Raw genomic sequence first — 16,570 nt, 5'->3', positions numbered from 1 at the left:
CTGTCGATTTCGCCTGGCGAACACGCGATCGCCATCTTGGATCCGGCGAGGATGACGTCATTGGTACGGGGCACGGTCGCTTTATTCACTGCCGCTTACGCGCCTCGCATAGGTGCGGATGTTGTATGTGATATGCGCGATTCCTCGCTAGGGAAATTGTATTGGAAAATCGGCGAAATAATTAAGTGATTCTGAGTCTAAATTTATAGAGGAACAAAAGTTGAATACCGTAAATAATTAAACATGAATTAAAATACACTCTCTCTCTCTCTCTCTCTCTCTCGCTTTTGCAGTTCAGAAAAAATATCTCTTTTTCTGTAATGCAAGACATGAACTTTCTTTATATTCGGATTAGTTTTAATGTATCGAGAGATACAGAATGTTGATTATTGTTTACAATATTACATTTGTAAATGATTGTTTTTTTTTTTAATCGGTAACATCGATGCGCGATATATTGAAAAATTTTACAATTTATTAATAATACACTAGGCGTAGTGTTAATAAATAGTCATTGCATTTAATCGCGATATTCACATATATATACTTTTATGGAACAGTGCATAACTAAAAATCTCTGTGTTGACGATTTTTTGTCTCTTCTTTTAACTATTTATTTATCGACGATACAGGTAAACAAGAGAAACCAAGTTAAACTGCTGCTAATTTACGTTGCACAATTTATAAAATTTTATTCAGTTTCTAAGATTCGAGAGGCGATAGTTGGTAGAAAATTACTCTTTATACTACTTAAAAATTTTTCAATTACGAAATTAATGCTCAACATGAAAGAACTGAAACGATTCTTTCGATTTGAAATTTATTTTATAATATAATATAAGAATATAAATCGCGTATTCGATTATCTTACAAAATGATCAACGTTTCAACTTTTCTATACGTATTAGGTAGACTTTTATTCAAGTCAATGATGAAATAAAATAAATTTTAATTCTCCCGCACATACTCTTATTGAAATTAATTTTACTTCAAAGCAAGTATGTATATATGAGTCATTAATAGATATGATAGCAGGTTGATTTTAATGTCGATAAATGCCGACTAGAAATCGCGGCAGACGCAATCGTGGATAATTGATTCAACAAGGATACAACTTCGCCACTGTGAGATCCGTAAGCTCGATAGGCAGATTCCCATGACGTATAATATAGATGTTCGTGAGTAAAGTATTTGCGATGAAATTATTAAGTGGAGGCGCGTGCGACCGTTGTGATTCACATGTAATAGTGACTTTCTGCGTATAAGCACCGTAAAAGATTTTAATAGCATATCATTAATATGAATTTAAAAAAATTACCTACAGAAAATGGCCACCGTGCACGTTGCGCTCGCGGTAATAAATATTTTTCCCTTTGGCGAGACTATTATGCGAATCTTATCAATAGCTTATGTTTCATAATTCCCAGCTCACATTCCCTTTGCTTGTCGTACGCAATCCGACGGAAACTGCAAGTTCTGCGTTAGACTTACGTTAATCGTATACTTGAAATGCATTAATATATGTTATTATATATGCCTATCGTGCGTTATTTCTCGTTTTTGCTGTACAGCGACCTATTTGCAAACGCATAAATATGGAAAACTATCTTTCTGCGACCAAGATAATTTTACATGTCTCTCACTTCGAAATTTATACTTCGATATGGGAAGAGGATAGACATCATCTTATTCCCGTAGACTATTATTATTTACTATAGAATATATGCAAAATGATAATAAATTTCATGATTTTTGTAATAATAAATGTATTTTATCATATTTTAATAGGATGTAATTGAAATGAAAGATAATAATTGACAGACATTATGATAAAAGATTATTGATGATAGACTTCGTTTTACTTACATTCTATTCAAATAGGTTAGAGCAAATTTATTATTACAAAAATTTCATGAGATTTATTATCATTTTGCCACGTATATTCTATAGTAAATTCGGTAATGATTTATAAAAAAAACATTGTCAGTTGTAGAAAACGATAACTTCTTAATAATTAAATCTTCACTCACTTTCGAGAAAGCTGCTTACAAGTGCATAACAATTTTATATAAATATATATTTGATATATCAGATCAGTAAGAAAAGTATATATCTATGCTACAATTAGTTTTAATTAATTTTACACATTTGACACACTTCACGTAACATATGTATGTGTAAGAGGATGATTGAGTTTTGTGCTTTACTTTCGTTTGAAATAATGCCAGTCAATCGAAAATGATTAGATACGCTAGGACTTTTTGCTCGAAATCTATTCGATTTCTAGAAGCAACTTGTTCAGTTCGTAATTGGTGATCGCGAAAATGCGATCTATTTTCTTTCCATACATACACCATACTACGTCCCTGACGCAGCAGCTTTGCAACCATTCACTTCGAGCTAGAACACACTTTCGCAATAGCAAAAGTGTGATTGCTATAATCCCCAGCTGCACCAACGAGACAGCATAGTCCACAGCTGTCCCTCTGATATTTCGGTTTTCTTCTCTCCTATCTGATCCCGTTTGTATATCCGTTTCTCTGACGCACACGACAAGGCGCGAGACAAGATCGGCGCGATCGTTATGCAGCGGTCGTTGATACACCGCTGGACCGGCTGGAAGGATCGATAATAGAATAGTGTTTCAGCCCTTTCAAGAACGAGTGAGATTTTTACTGCTTTCAAGAAACAACTTTCAAATGATAACTTGTTATATTTGTTTTATCGTCGACACACTTATTATTCTGAAAAACAATATATAATTCAAGCTCTGATTTTATCCATCCTCTCGCCTTTAAAGAAGTATCGCCAATCTAACAAGCTTTTTACATTTATTTTTATATTCTACAAGGTGTTACAAACGTGCTTATTATTGCTGTAAAGATCGATAATGGACAATATCTTAATTTCAATGTTTTTGCTCCTTTAGGAGGAAAATGTTTCAAATGGTCATCTATTGCCTGTTTTATTAATCGTCATTGATTATTGGTAACGATACATAAAAATCACGGTTAATTATAAAGGATAACTTCCTAACCGTATTAAGTATAATTTTTGAGAAAGCTAGCTGCAAAAACGATTATGGTTAACGATCTCTAATATATATTTTTTATTTGATAGTAAAAAAAGTTTCATTTGTACCGTACATTTGTTTTAATTAATTTTTACATATTATACTTTACGAACAAATTACTTAACAAACAGTGATAAATATACTAATTGAAATGAACTTATATATACATAAAATTTATTATTTTTTAATTTACTGCAATTGATTAGGATTAAAAATAATTCTTAAAAATATGATAATATTGATAAAAAAAATATATAATATATATTATCATCATTTTCTTTTCTCTAACGTCGGTTTTCTTATTTTCTCTTTTCAACATGGCAACGCATTACTTTTTCAAGCATATTTACAGGAATATTTCGATATTACATTATATTTATTCAAAACTACATGCAAGAAATTGTGCATTGTTATGCATCACAGAGTGCATCTTTGCGTGTCATTCCTTTTTTGCCGCGAGTGGAAGAAGTTGTAGGCTGTTTCGCGATTCTGGAAAAAGGAAACTGCAATTTACTCACTCAGAATAATCCGTGTTATTTCCGTTTCTCTTTTTTGCTCTTCTTAACCTGTTTGTTATTCCGTCCTTTTGTTTTTCCGCATGGATACAGCGGATTCTTCTCAATTATATTTTATTATTTTTACATCTATCATCTACTATGTTTGTTAGGACAATTTTCATTTATATCTCCGTCTCAAATCAAGATTACGAATATTTTTCTCTCACGTATTAATTTAATAATAGGAAATAATTTATTCTCTGAGATATTTCATCGTTTATAACAACACAATTACAACGCCGCAAAATCGTTTCTTAATTCAAGATCGCTGTATTATAGCTTTCTGCCTACTTCGAATAAATAAAAGATTAAATATTGAATATCGATTATCCATTTGTCATTTGGAATTCAGTTAAATTTAATCCCCTTCGTGAGATCAGAAAGATCCAGCTTCTCGTGGTCGGAGCAATAATTTCTCGTTTCATGTTAATTAACCCGATATTTTAGCTGGACATATATCTGCTTAAAAGGAAAAACCGAATTCTCGTAAGCTCGTATCGTCGCTCGTAAGAGCGACCAATCAAAAAGGATCTACAGCGCACACTCGCATATACACTGAACTGGCTACGGTATAATTCTTGGTTCGCTTCTCGGTCCTTTAATCTGCCGGTTGCGTTTATCCTCCTACTTTTCGTGCGTCCAGCGATGCGCGACGAACGCAATCGCGCGCGCGCGCGCGCGCTCGTGCATACACACGCGTGCGCGACAGCGCGCAAGGGCACACGCACGTGCGCGCGAGCGCGCACGCGTACTCTGCGTATCCGCGCGCGGCGCGGCCAGTGAAAGTCGAGACTTTGCGCGCGGCTTTTGCGCAACGAGATCGCTGTTGTCTCCATCGGATGCTGGAGTTCGACTTTAAAAGGCGCGATCGCAGAAAGGCATCGAGACATTCGGCGTGACTGGACGTTCACGTCATACCTCGCTTCCAAGAACGAGACACGGAGGAAGTTCGCGCTTGCTAAGCATCTCGTAATCGATTGGAAAAATAGCGAGAAGAGATGCCAGAGATGGTTTTAGCAAGCTGGATCGATGCCTATTTTTCTCTTAATTTTTTTTTACATAAAATGCAAATCTACATTGTTTTGCAATTAATTCTATGTTTAGTAAAGAGATCACAATAAGATTATTGTAGCAGAATTGAGAAGCAAAAAAGATATTTAGAAATCTTTGCAACTGAACGTCAATAATTCTTGTAACGTTATATAACGCATATAAATATGTTTAATTTCTATTCGCCCAAAGTGAGACATAATTTTATGCATATCTAGATATCTATGTAAATATTGCAGATTTTCTCTAGATATCTTTTAATGTCATCGCCTTATTTTGTATTATCAACAAAAAAGTCTGAAGCGAATCGTTTTAGAGGTAAAAGGATAAATATCTATTCTGCTTTTTCAAATGATTTCAAAATGCTTTAATTATATTCTTGTTTAACCTTGACATTTTTTAAAATACTTTTGTAGTTTCTTTTATATTCATATTTATTTTCATTTTTCTATTTTTTCCGCTACATTTAAACCTGTCAAAGTATGGTGAACAAAATTTATAGACTCTCAAGACGTTTGTGAAATGCAAGCAAACGACTAATAATAAATATTACTGACTTTCAAATTGTAGCGATAATTGTTTTTTTCTTTTAATTTTGTATATTTCCTTCATTATGCTGTTACTTTAAAAAATCACAATGATTTTCTCTCCAAAATACGTGATGAAAAAAAAAAAAAGAAAAAAGAAAAATTGCAATAATGTCGAGGTCGAGGTTATGAAATGATTACGTCTCTCTGGCTTTTTTCGTCGCTTTGTTTCTCTGTTGTCGTTTCGCATCGTTGCTATCGTGTGTCTGCCATAATATACGAGTCCTTCCATCTATCTTCGAAAAGAGATTCTTGCTAGCGAATATCAAACATAAATCTGTCATCCCTTTTTCTCTTTTTTTTTCTGTTTCTTCTCTCATCTCTACGCGTTTTCGTTTTTATAGTACAAGATATCCGACGTGATGGAACGCACCTTTCCTTTCCGTTCCGTGCGTAATCGTCGCCGCCCCGGTGATACTTTTATGTAATAGTTCCGCGGAAAAGTATAAGTCACCCTGCTGCAGCACGACATCCGTGAGTAATCCCGTCAGCGACGTGTTTACAAGCACATGAGAAAAGTTTTGTCATCGTTTCCTAGCAGAAATATACTCGAACGACACGTAGACCTTCAATTATTTAAATAGCTCTTGGGAATTATTTTAAGAGGAAAAGCGATGATTAATACACACGCGTGATTTACTTCGCTCAAAAAAGAGTGATCTTGCAGTTATAGCGAAAATTATTTCAGTACGAAAATAGCGAAAATAGATAAATTTCTAGCAAATACGACCACGATATTGGATATATGTGTTGTATCTAATCATACAGATGACAGAGATCGAATTTAGATTTGTGCTATAAATTCTATGCGTATGATATATAATTTTCTATCAAATACAATAATTCTAGCTGGAGTAGCAAATATTTTTTTGCGTATTGGGGATACAAATTGTCGAGGGAATCAATTTTGACAGTTTTACATTTTACGCTTTTAAGCTGATTATTGTATTTCTCATCTCATCGTTTATCACAGGCGTACGTATGATTATATTTAGTTAAAAATTTTGTAAAGGAGAGCTCCTGAAAATTATTGCTTACTTCTAAAAGATGCATTGTGTTATTTTGAAATAGTAGTATTTCGCTCGACTGATTAGTTTGAGAAAGTTTCTCCACATTTACATAAATGCATATAGAGAAAGTCTCCTTAAATAAAGTATTTGCAGTGAATACTTGTTAAGTTAATTCGCATTTCTTTTTTCTGCTTTTAATAATATTTTTTAAATTTATCTCCTCTCGAATTTTTTTCGCACAAACTTTAGATAATTATATATTATATAAATAATAAAATTATAAATCTTTTATCGATATTTTAATAGAAAAATTGATTTTTACATAACGTGTTTTATTAAGATATTTTACGTAATACACAGCTCTCTGTATTATATAAATATAATTTCTTGTTACTTAAAATGAAATAGAAAAGAGATCGAAGGAGAAAGCAACAATTTTTTAAACATACAATTTTATAAAAATCCTTTTTAGATACAATTTTATTTTTAGACAATTTTTAATCAAAATTTGTGGCTGTTTTTAGTTAGCGAATTGGATGCATAAACTTTCAGAGGATACAGAATGTTTCTGTCCGAGAAAGAAAACAACATATTTTCTTCTCACAGATTTTTTCTTGAAAAAATCTAGAATTTTACTTTTTTCAAATAAAACAATAATAAAATTTTAAATAATAATAAAATTATTAAGCTTTATTTTTTAATATGAGGCTTCACAATTTTATATATTTCAATAATTCAATCTGAAAGTTAAAATAAAAATTTACTTAAAATTTACTAAATTAAAATTACTATTTAAAATTCCAGGAATTTTATCATTTACACTCGCATTTAAATCTCTTTTTGTATCTCTACCATATTATAATATATATAAAAATCCACAATTACCGAGGATACTGCATATATCGTCCGCTTTACATTCCGCAAACAAGGCGACGGTGATGCAGGATCGCGTTGGCGTTATCGCGTGGGACATCTCTCGACCTGACCATCATCGAAAGCCTTCGTGAATTCTTTCGCTGATGATCCTCATTATATCGCGAAGTACGGGAACATACGCGCGGCTTACACGAATGTATTCAAGCCATGTATCCACGCAAAGCCGTAATTGGTACAGCGATCACGTGCCATTGCCCGAAACAATGTCGATGCATGGTGCCTGACTTCAAAAAAAAAAAAAACAATCAAATGCGTATGTGTACGTGACTGCGCGTGTGTGTTTATATGACAGGAAGCGGCCAAGGTTGGTGACGCACACGTAGAAACTCTGTCGTAGAATCGATTACATCAGGTTGTCTCGGTGAGAGAAAAGTGGGCCGGATGATGTAAAAAGCTACATTAAATTTGACATTGTAACTCCGAAAGTTTTACAAGCTTTTTTTTCCACGCCTGCAACATTTTTAAAACAGTGCCAGCACGCTTTTTGCGCTAATGATAGCGAAGTAAAGTTTGATCTAGCCGGGATTTCTTAAGCGTCTCATCATAAATCTTTTGATATCTTTTAATCTTACTCTTCATCTATCTTCACCGAGCATCTTCTTCTTTTTACGTTTAGCTAGAGTGCATTCTCAACCGCAATTATAGAGTACAGCCTAATGAAACTCGCCCTGAAGGCCATAAAGAATGCTGGAGTGCACGTTGGAAACGCAGAATGCAATAACGATAAGGTGTTAACTGTGTATTTCCGATAATGTGTTTCGGTGGTAAAAAAAAAAAAGAAAAAGATCACGCCTTTAATTACTCCGAATAAGGAAACTGCTAAAACACGCAACATGGCGATACGGTTCGATGGTTTTAGATCAATTAATCCTCGCGGCAGAAGTTCCTGCTCTCTCTCTCTCTCTCTCTCTCTCTCTCTCTCTCTCTGACTTATGATTCGTGGTAGTTCATCCATAAAATAACAGACACAGCTGAATTATTGGTGAAATTCCAAAACCGGACTGACCGCCCCCTCGAGATTGCATTCGGACGAAGCGTAAAAACGGAGCATCCCAGCCTCCTTCCCTCATTCATTTCCAATTGATTACGCGGAATAACCACAAATTCGCACACTTACGCCATGTAGAAGCGTGTCGCGAGTTTGTACTCATCATGTATTATCAGCCGTCAATCGCGGTCTTTTACGCGCACGCGTCTCATCCGCGACGTTCGCGTATTTCACGCTCCGTCGAGATATAACTTTCACTAAATAATCTCCGTAATGTTACTTCGGTTATTTCAGGACAGCGCGCCATGCGTCAACCTTAAATCTTACGAGGGACGAGGATCGGGACGGGATCTGCAATCAGTGAGCGGCTAAGACGTTGAAGGTACGTTGAAGGTACATCTCGATCAAAGTTTACTTCGATTAGATATAATTCATTTTTAAGTACATCTAAGTTGCTACATTCATAAAGGAATTTTAAAGAGTCTCGAAACCGATCTCGGAATAAAACTCCGTTGAGTAAATTACAACCAACCTCAGGAATTCAGAAGAGAGACGCCGAATCTCGAGAGTGTAAAATGATGAAAGGAAACTTTTTAGTAAGAGCGGAACGGAAGAGCGACTTCCAGTTGCAGCGCCTCGCGTCTGCCTGCGAGCCTCTTACTCAGGCTCGAAATATTAATTCTCCGTAAATTTATTCGCGGTTTATATAATCGGTAGACGTTTTATTTCTGTTGCATAAATCCTGATAATTAAATAGATGCAGGAATCCGATCAGCTAATCACCGTTACAGCGGCGGCTAACGGGCTGTCGTCGCGTTCGTTCCTGGGACGCGTCGAGTCTCCGGCGAAACGTCCGTCGCGTTTCATAGAAAATGTTCGCGTTTCCAGGACTTCCAGGATAAACGACGATCGCACCGCGGCGCAGGTGCCCGGTCGGTGTAACCGGGTATTTCGTTACCATGTACCATCGCGCGAGCGCAAACGGCGCAAGAGGCTAACGGTGCAGGCCGGTCCGGCCGCGCATCGAAGCGTGCCCGAGGCTCTCCTCCGTTCGCGATCCCGCATCGCGGTGTGTTGCCGCAGTTATCGTCAGATAGTGGGATCCGAACGTGGAGGACGAATTTTTCTCGCGCCTTTTCCCAGCTCCTCGCTTCCGCCGACGCACAAATATGCGCAAAAGTAATGAACGCACCAGCCAGGATATCTTTTTTTCTATCGAAGAAATTAATTCGGTCTCGGGGGAATTATCGTCGACACGGTGGCGTGCGGAAAGTTAAGCCTACATGTACATAATTCCCTACACAAACACGCAGAATTCATGTACGTTCCGAACACTAGCGGTGTTCATATAATTCTACCACTGTGTGCTGGCGTTGATATTAATGTAATATATATCGATGTGGATCTAACATCATGGGTTTTCAATCCATTAATACTGATGTAAACGTCAGAGGTATATAATGAAATCCACACCGTGAATTTGATGTTAATATTAATTAACACCGGCACAAGTAGAATTATGTAGATACCGCATAGGGGTTAAATTCACACAGATACGTATTTTTTAGAATGTACTATGTGAAATGTACGCAGATAAAAAACGGCACGTAGTGAATAAATTGCGGTGACATTCTAAAGCGTTGATATTTTAATTTCGGGTTGATATTTCGATTCAGAGGAATCCTTATTATGCGTCTGATATTTTCCATATATAATATATCACGGAAATTTTTATAAAAAGGATTCGGATAAATGAGAAAATATAAAATTCATTCCGGCTACTTTTTGCTGTTCTGTCATTGATCGATGCAGTCGCCGTAGCGTAAAAGTTAACGTGATAGCCCAGTCGAGTCTACACGTGGATCGCTATTCGCAAAATCACAAAATCTTCATTTTCCGTTTACGAATTACGTTTTGCGATTTGTGAATTATGTAAAGGTAACTTCTGATTCAGCGACGCGCGTCTCTCTCGCGTGTCAAAAGGATTCCATTTTGCAATCGCATAACGCGCATTAATGTGCGTCGTTATAATAGTAAGTGAACTATGGAGTTATTATCCAGTTAAATCGACAATTTAGCTTATTGTTGAGGCATAATGCCGCTAGAAAATTTCTTACGGTCTTTTTTTTTTTTTTCACCGGACACGGTAGTCGGCCGCATGAGAAAGCATCGAGATTGCGCCAGCGGAAGACCGGATATCAATCGCATCTTTTTTAATGGTCTCGCTGCTGAGCGGATAATGGCTGTGCCAAACGTATCTCAACATCTCACTGTGACGTGAAAGGGTTGAGGCTGATGGATAAACACGATAGAGTCGCAATAAAATCCCGCGCGTTGCATCGGAACGCAAGCGAGTTGTTGCAGAAAGGGCATGACTCAACTTTTCTACGAAAATAAGTTCTATCAGAGAGGAACACTTGTGTACCGTTAGAGCAGCCTCGGCGATTCGCGCAGGAAAGCCTTGAGTCGTTTGAGACAAGGCTCTCCTCTACGTAATTTCATTCTTAATTATTTTTGAAAGCGACGTAGGCAGTCTCATAAAAGTACCTTTTGCTCTTAAAAAAATTGATTTCTTATGATATAATAACTATCCGTATCAGCATTGATTGCGTAATTAATAATTAAAAATGATCACGTCTTTCCACAATGATCATATAAAGACAATCTCACTTGATTACTTCTATCAAAATTTTATTTTATTTTTTTTTAATATAACGTATTTTGCTGTAATTATATCAAGATATTTTTGTTTCAATATATTATGCTAAAAAAAAAGTGAAAATAAAAAATGAAAGATAAATGTGGAAGATAAAAGTTTTCTATCCCTATACCTTTGCAAATTTTACGATATTAGAATATAAAAATAAAACTGAATAAGAATTAAACTGAAATATTTTTTCTATGGAGAATATTTTAAGGAAAAATATGAAATTTTTTGTTCTCATTTTACCTTTAAACCGTGTGATTCTTGTTGCGTGCTTATTGTTCATATTGCAACGTGTAAAGATATAGATAATTTGTGTTCTTAGTTAGGGATTCATGCTTACATTCCCATAGAATTAAAGACATGATTGAAGCTTTAGTAATAGGGCTGTTATTTTCAATTTCGAGATGCCGTCGAAGACAAACGTTCGAGGAGGACGAGAATAATTAAGGATCATAAAATTATTTGCGTAATGGGCTTCTTAAAGCATCGCACGAGTATACCTCGTTTCTCAGCAGCCACAGGAGGTTGAGAAATGTAATATTACTGAAGGGACTATAATATGATTTAACGCACGCTTGCCGTACGAGTCTGCATTAAGAGATTTTTTTCTTTTCTTCGACTTTTACACACACATACAAACACAGATATATATATATATATATATATATATTGTATATATATATATAATATATAAAACATCTCGTACACGATATGTTAATGCAACATGCAAGACGGCATGGACGGATAATACCGAAGTGATACATCGCCAATTAAATCGCGCACTGTTATTTCCTATTAACTGTTCTTTTTTCATCTGCATAGCGCATCAATTAAATAATTAAGTAAGCGCGCGATCCGCTGCAGCACGTTCGGAGAAAGGAAATGCAGGAAGCAGGAAACGCTACAATTGCCATGGGATTCTTCTGTGATTTCTCGCGCGTTACTTTCCGCGTGTTCACAATTGAAGACTCAGGTTCTCTCCGAATGACTAGGAAACTGTAAAGTCTTAACGAGCCTTAACAAACTGCTCTTCGAAAGCCTGCCATTTGTGATTTTACAGAACAATTCGAGCGATTATTATAATGTGTGTCGGCTGATAAGAATAATAAGTACAAAAAAGATATATAGAAAAAAAATTAAATAAACGTTTTCATCAGAAATGTTGAACATTTCACACTTCATATCTTAAATCAAGATTTATTGAAGATATTCCTTTCTTGGTAATTAGATTTCTTCTAAAAATGTATCAATTTTTTGTTTCTTTTTCAAATATATTAAGAATATTCATTCAGAGGGAATTTTATCTATTCACACAAAATTATTGATTTTTAATTATATTAAATTACAAAAGCTGGAATGTTTTCTTGAATTTTTTAATCTTTTTTTAAAAATTTTCAAATTTATTGAATAATTCATCAATAGAAATAAGAGTCAATAAATATGGCCTGTATCTTTTGTTATTCTTTCTTAATTTATTATAAATATTAAACGCCTATCATGTGTTTCAAAGCATTTTATCAATCGCTTTCGATTTCGATGTAGTTTATATATAGCACATCCATCGTTAATTAATGCAACTATTTCTATCGAACGTGAATGTGGCACTAATAAATGGCCAATTCTATCCGTCACTTTAATCGATTACTCTTGAATTATGCACTCACCGCAATTTAAGCCTATAGCAAGTATTATTTTGAGAACAAGGTATTGAGTATCGGCATAAATAACCCGAATCTATTTTTACTTTTTACTAACGATTGATAGTCAGTTCGACATTTAAGCTGCCGTTCTGCATATTTATAGTGCGATAATGCTCCTTCGAACTACGTCTTTCACTTTCACGTGTTGTTTTATCCTTTTTCACACAAGGTGCTTCACAACCATACGATATTCTATTCATCATACGATATTCTAATAGCATATTTAATAAATTGAGAATTAAAGACAAAGATTTTAATATGAAAATATCAAGATGTTATCATTATAATTGTGCTCGAGTTATAAACAAATATTAAGTTAATTAATATTATCATATAGAGAGATATTATACTTTCAATGCTTCGTATCTCACATTTCAATTCGTTTCAAATAATAAGATAGAAGAAGGTTAAATGGTATGTGATTGCGACTGATATTGGACGAAGCTTGTTTAAAATTTTAGAGCGTGTTGCAGCATTTATCCAGCCCCTAGCACTTGCCAAGTCCATTTCCACGATGAAAATCGGAATTTCTCCATATCGAGGAATGAAACAGAATATGGAAGAATTTAAATGAAGATTTTAAACTCTAAAATACTGTATTTTATATATATAATAGCCGTTTCTATTTTTACTTTTTCCTCTTTTTCTTTGTTTTTCGTTATTTATCCATATTGCAAACAAACAAATTTAATTAAAGTACCTTTGATAAATTATCCAAATATCGTTATTAATGTATTCTGCCTTTATGTAATATTCAATAATATTTCCTGAAAATCTTGTGCAATATGCTTAGCAAGAAAGGATGATAATATTTTTATCGATAGAAAATTACTTTATCTTGTTACCAAGTTTGTTTTTTATCGAGTTTATTGAATTTATGAAATATTTCCTGTTTCATAACATAAATTTCAGAATTAAATGTAGTGCTAAATATCTGTTTTAGTACACTTATTAAAAAAAAGTAATGGAGATATGTATTATATTTGTAATACTTTTCTGATTATGTGTATACATTTTACGTATATCCGATAAACTTTTTCACAAATCCATTATCTCGATTTCAAAGAATATAAGGTTACTCACCGATATGATGCGCAACAACAGAATTATAACGCTACATCGATCTGTAAAGAACAAATACGTCTAAATTAAAATACAGCTCCGAAAATAACCAATATTTCAGGAAATAATTGCATAATCGCGCATAAAGCAGTCATAAATGATTAAATCCGCCAGTAAGACAAATGAAATAATAAATAATGAGTTATTCACTTTGTAGGTTGCTCCGCCGACGCTCAATTCCCTCTCCTCTTTTAATCATCCGTTCTTTTGTTGTTTTCTAGCAATATCTATAACGCTCGTTTGCAAAAACATAAAACAAATTAATTACGATTATCACAAAAATCGTAATACGACATTTTGCACGGTATTTTCGAATCGATAGACATGCGCTTTATTATATCGAGATAAATAACGCAACAACACTACGACACCAAGTTCGACAATGTCTCGTGAGAATGAGAATTTTTATTTTCACGAATATATGTACGCCAAATGATGATATGTCAAAATACCACACTTCATATATGTATATCACGATAACGTACATTAATCAAACGCGTCGCAATGCCATTCGGAGTCGGTCTGTTTAGTTTTGCTAGTAATCAAGAAATTCGTCAGCTTGATATCGTCGATATTGTCGATTGATAAAACCGAAATAACGATTAAGTGAGACACGATGGATCGAAAATTAAACGTATATAAATTCTAACGAGAGGAACATGTATTATTAATAAACAGTTGCTAAAATATGGTTTTCCGTTACGTTTAAATCACGAGCTCCGGTGATTCGGACGCGGTGATTTATGTTTCAAAATGCAATTGTGTTTAATTGGAAAAAAATTAGAAGCGCAACGGCGAGATATATTCGAATCCGAGCGTCGCGGGAGGAACAATTACCCGTAAATATCGCGAAATGATAATTTACAGTTCGAGTTTCCTATTTCCTTCCGCAAGCGAATGAATCGATACGCTTTATCGTGAGACGATAATCGCTATTTGCTCGTGTTCTCTATGTTTATATGTACCTGTCGCAATTGCGTAATCGAGAGGTAATGATGCGGAGCAACTTGCTTATCCGCACGAGTCTTATCGCACGAATGACGACCACGATTATCGCGGATCAACTCTTTGATTTTTAGCCAGAGAGAAATTCCGGTTTTTTAAACGAATCTTCGGGATTTCCGGGATTCTAGATGAATAAAATCTTCGATTAACGCTGTTCTAAATTTCGATAATTTTGTTTAATTTCACGCTCTCGGAATCTTTGGATAAATCATCTCTTGTTAGTTCTCTCTAAACTTAATTATTCAATCACTGTAATCATTAAATGTGTCGTCGAATTTTATAAAGTATTGATAGACCTCCCACAATTGATTTTTGTTTTGTACTTGACTGACCAATCATGTGCCAACGTATGTACAATGTATCAAAAATACAACTTATAGAAGGATATTTATTCTGGGGAACGTTTGACCTTTTATTCTGTTGCTGAAAATGACTCAAAGTCGAAACGTTCAACCAAGTAATTTCAATAAAGAACATTTTTGCACAAATTACTTAACGCTCCAATTATCACGCTCTAACTAAAACTCTCATTTTTACGTTTTAATTGTTTACAATTTCGAGAGTGTTTTAGAATTTACTTACTTTTTTCGAAATAAATGCATCGATTTTTCCTCCGGTTTCTAAAAGCAATCTCGGGAAAGCCAAATCTGATAATCTTTCTTTTAAAGAGAGCGCACAGATTACTACAAAAAAGTAACAATTTCGGCAATGATAATCGATTTTCAGCAGAAAATACTAGTTAAAAAGTGACAACTGTAAACACGACGATAATAAGTGCTTAATTTTGCAATGACACACGGGTATGTACATCACCAAATAAACACCAAGAATGTATTGCTTGATTATTAATTATCGAATTTTAATTATTAATATATTCCTTAAATAATTATTAACTTTACAGATTAATTATTAATAATCAATGTGACATGGCTACTTGAATAACGACTCGATTTGAATAATAGAGAGCATATGCAAATTAGATCGAAAAGTTTAATTAATAAAGAAAGTTAAGTTTCAATGTAGACATTAAGAAAATATTCGTCGTCCGTAAATCTTACAGTGAAACACAATTTATAATTGCAATTTTTCGGTAGAATTTATATTTTAAATGAATAAATCGCGCCAAATGTTTACTTAGATAATCGTCTTGTCGGCACAGCTGTTAGTCGTATTAATTAAGCAAGTTTATTATTTGATTTGTATTCACGTTGTAATTATTTGCAAGGGATAATCGGGTTTCGAGAGATAATAATACACCGAGCGGATCGCATCGTTGCACTTGCCTGCTGGAATATCGCCGCACGAATGACACAAGGTAATCGCGTGTAAGCAGTGAGTCATATGATGCGAACGATCATATATACTAGGCAATCCGTTAGCTACGAAATTTTTAACGTTTTGATATAAATGTCTGTTCCTTGGATTTTAAATTCCTGATTCACGAATTATCGCGCATTAATATCTACGTTTGTTCGAAGAAGAAATTGATTGTAAAATTACGTTAATTTATTACTAGGTAAAATACTAATTTATTATTATGTGAGGTAATAGAGTTTATTGTTAACTTTCGCTAAATTTTTTTTTTTACGAAAGGAATAATATTGCGAGACGTTAATAAACCGAGAACTTTTTTGCAATTTTAATAAATAAAAAAAAATGTAATAACGTCACCGTGAAAAATGTGATGCATGTTTTCTAACTTTATTAAAGTGACGCAATTTCATTATTCTGGTGACATAAAGATTCGACAAAAAAAAAAGTAGTAATAATAAATTATAATCGTTATTTTTTTACATAAAATGAAAATAAATTTTACATTTTGTATTTAAATTTAC

General features: G+C 34.2%; 1 protein-coding gene and 1 pseudogene across 5 annotated transcripts in view; one reads left to right on the top strand and one right to left on the bottom strand.

The window, feature by feature from the left end:
- Positions 1-16,570, top strand: part of LOC108756241 — a 35,798-nt gene that overhangs the window by 10,434 nt on the left and 8,794 nt on the right. For 4 of the 5 annotated variants that reach the window (XM_018499884.1, XM_018499881.1, XM_018499885.1 and 1 more), the window contains exon 2: positions 8,496-8,583. The gene's annotated coding sequence lies outside the window, so the exon portion shown is untranslated. Of the gene's footprint in view, positions 1-8,495; positions 8,595-16,570 lie in introns of all 5 variants that reach the window. The other variant, XM_018499886.1, reaches the window with a different exon arrangement.
- Positions 3,481-16,570, bottom strand: part of LOC108756243 — a 60,707-nt pseudogene continuing 47,617 nt past the window's right edge.

This window comes from Trachymyrmex septentrionalis, unplaced genomic scaffold (genome assembly GCF_001594115.1).
Source record: "Trachymyrmex septentrionalis isolate Tsep2-gDNA-1 unplaced genomic scaffold, Tsep1.0 scaffold97, whole genome shotgun sequence".
Classification (NCBI taxonomy): domain Eukaryota; kingdom Metazoa; phylum Arthropoda; class Insecta; order Hymenoptera; family Formicidae; genus Trachymyrmex; species Trachymyrmex septentrionalis.
This window is presented reverse-complemented; position numbering and strand designations above follow the sequence as displayed.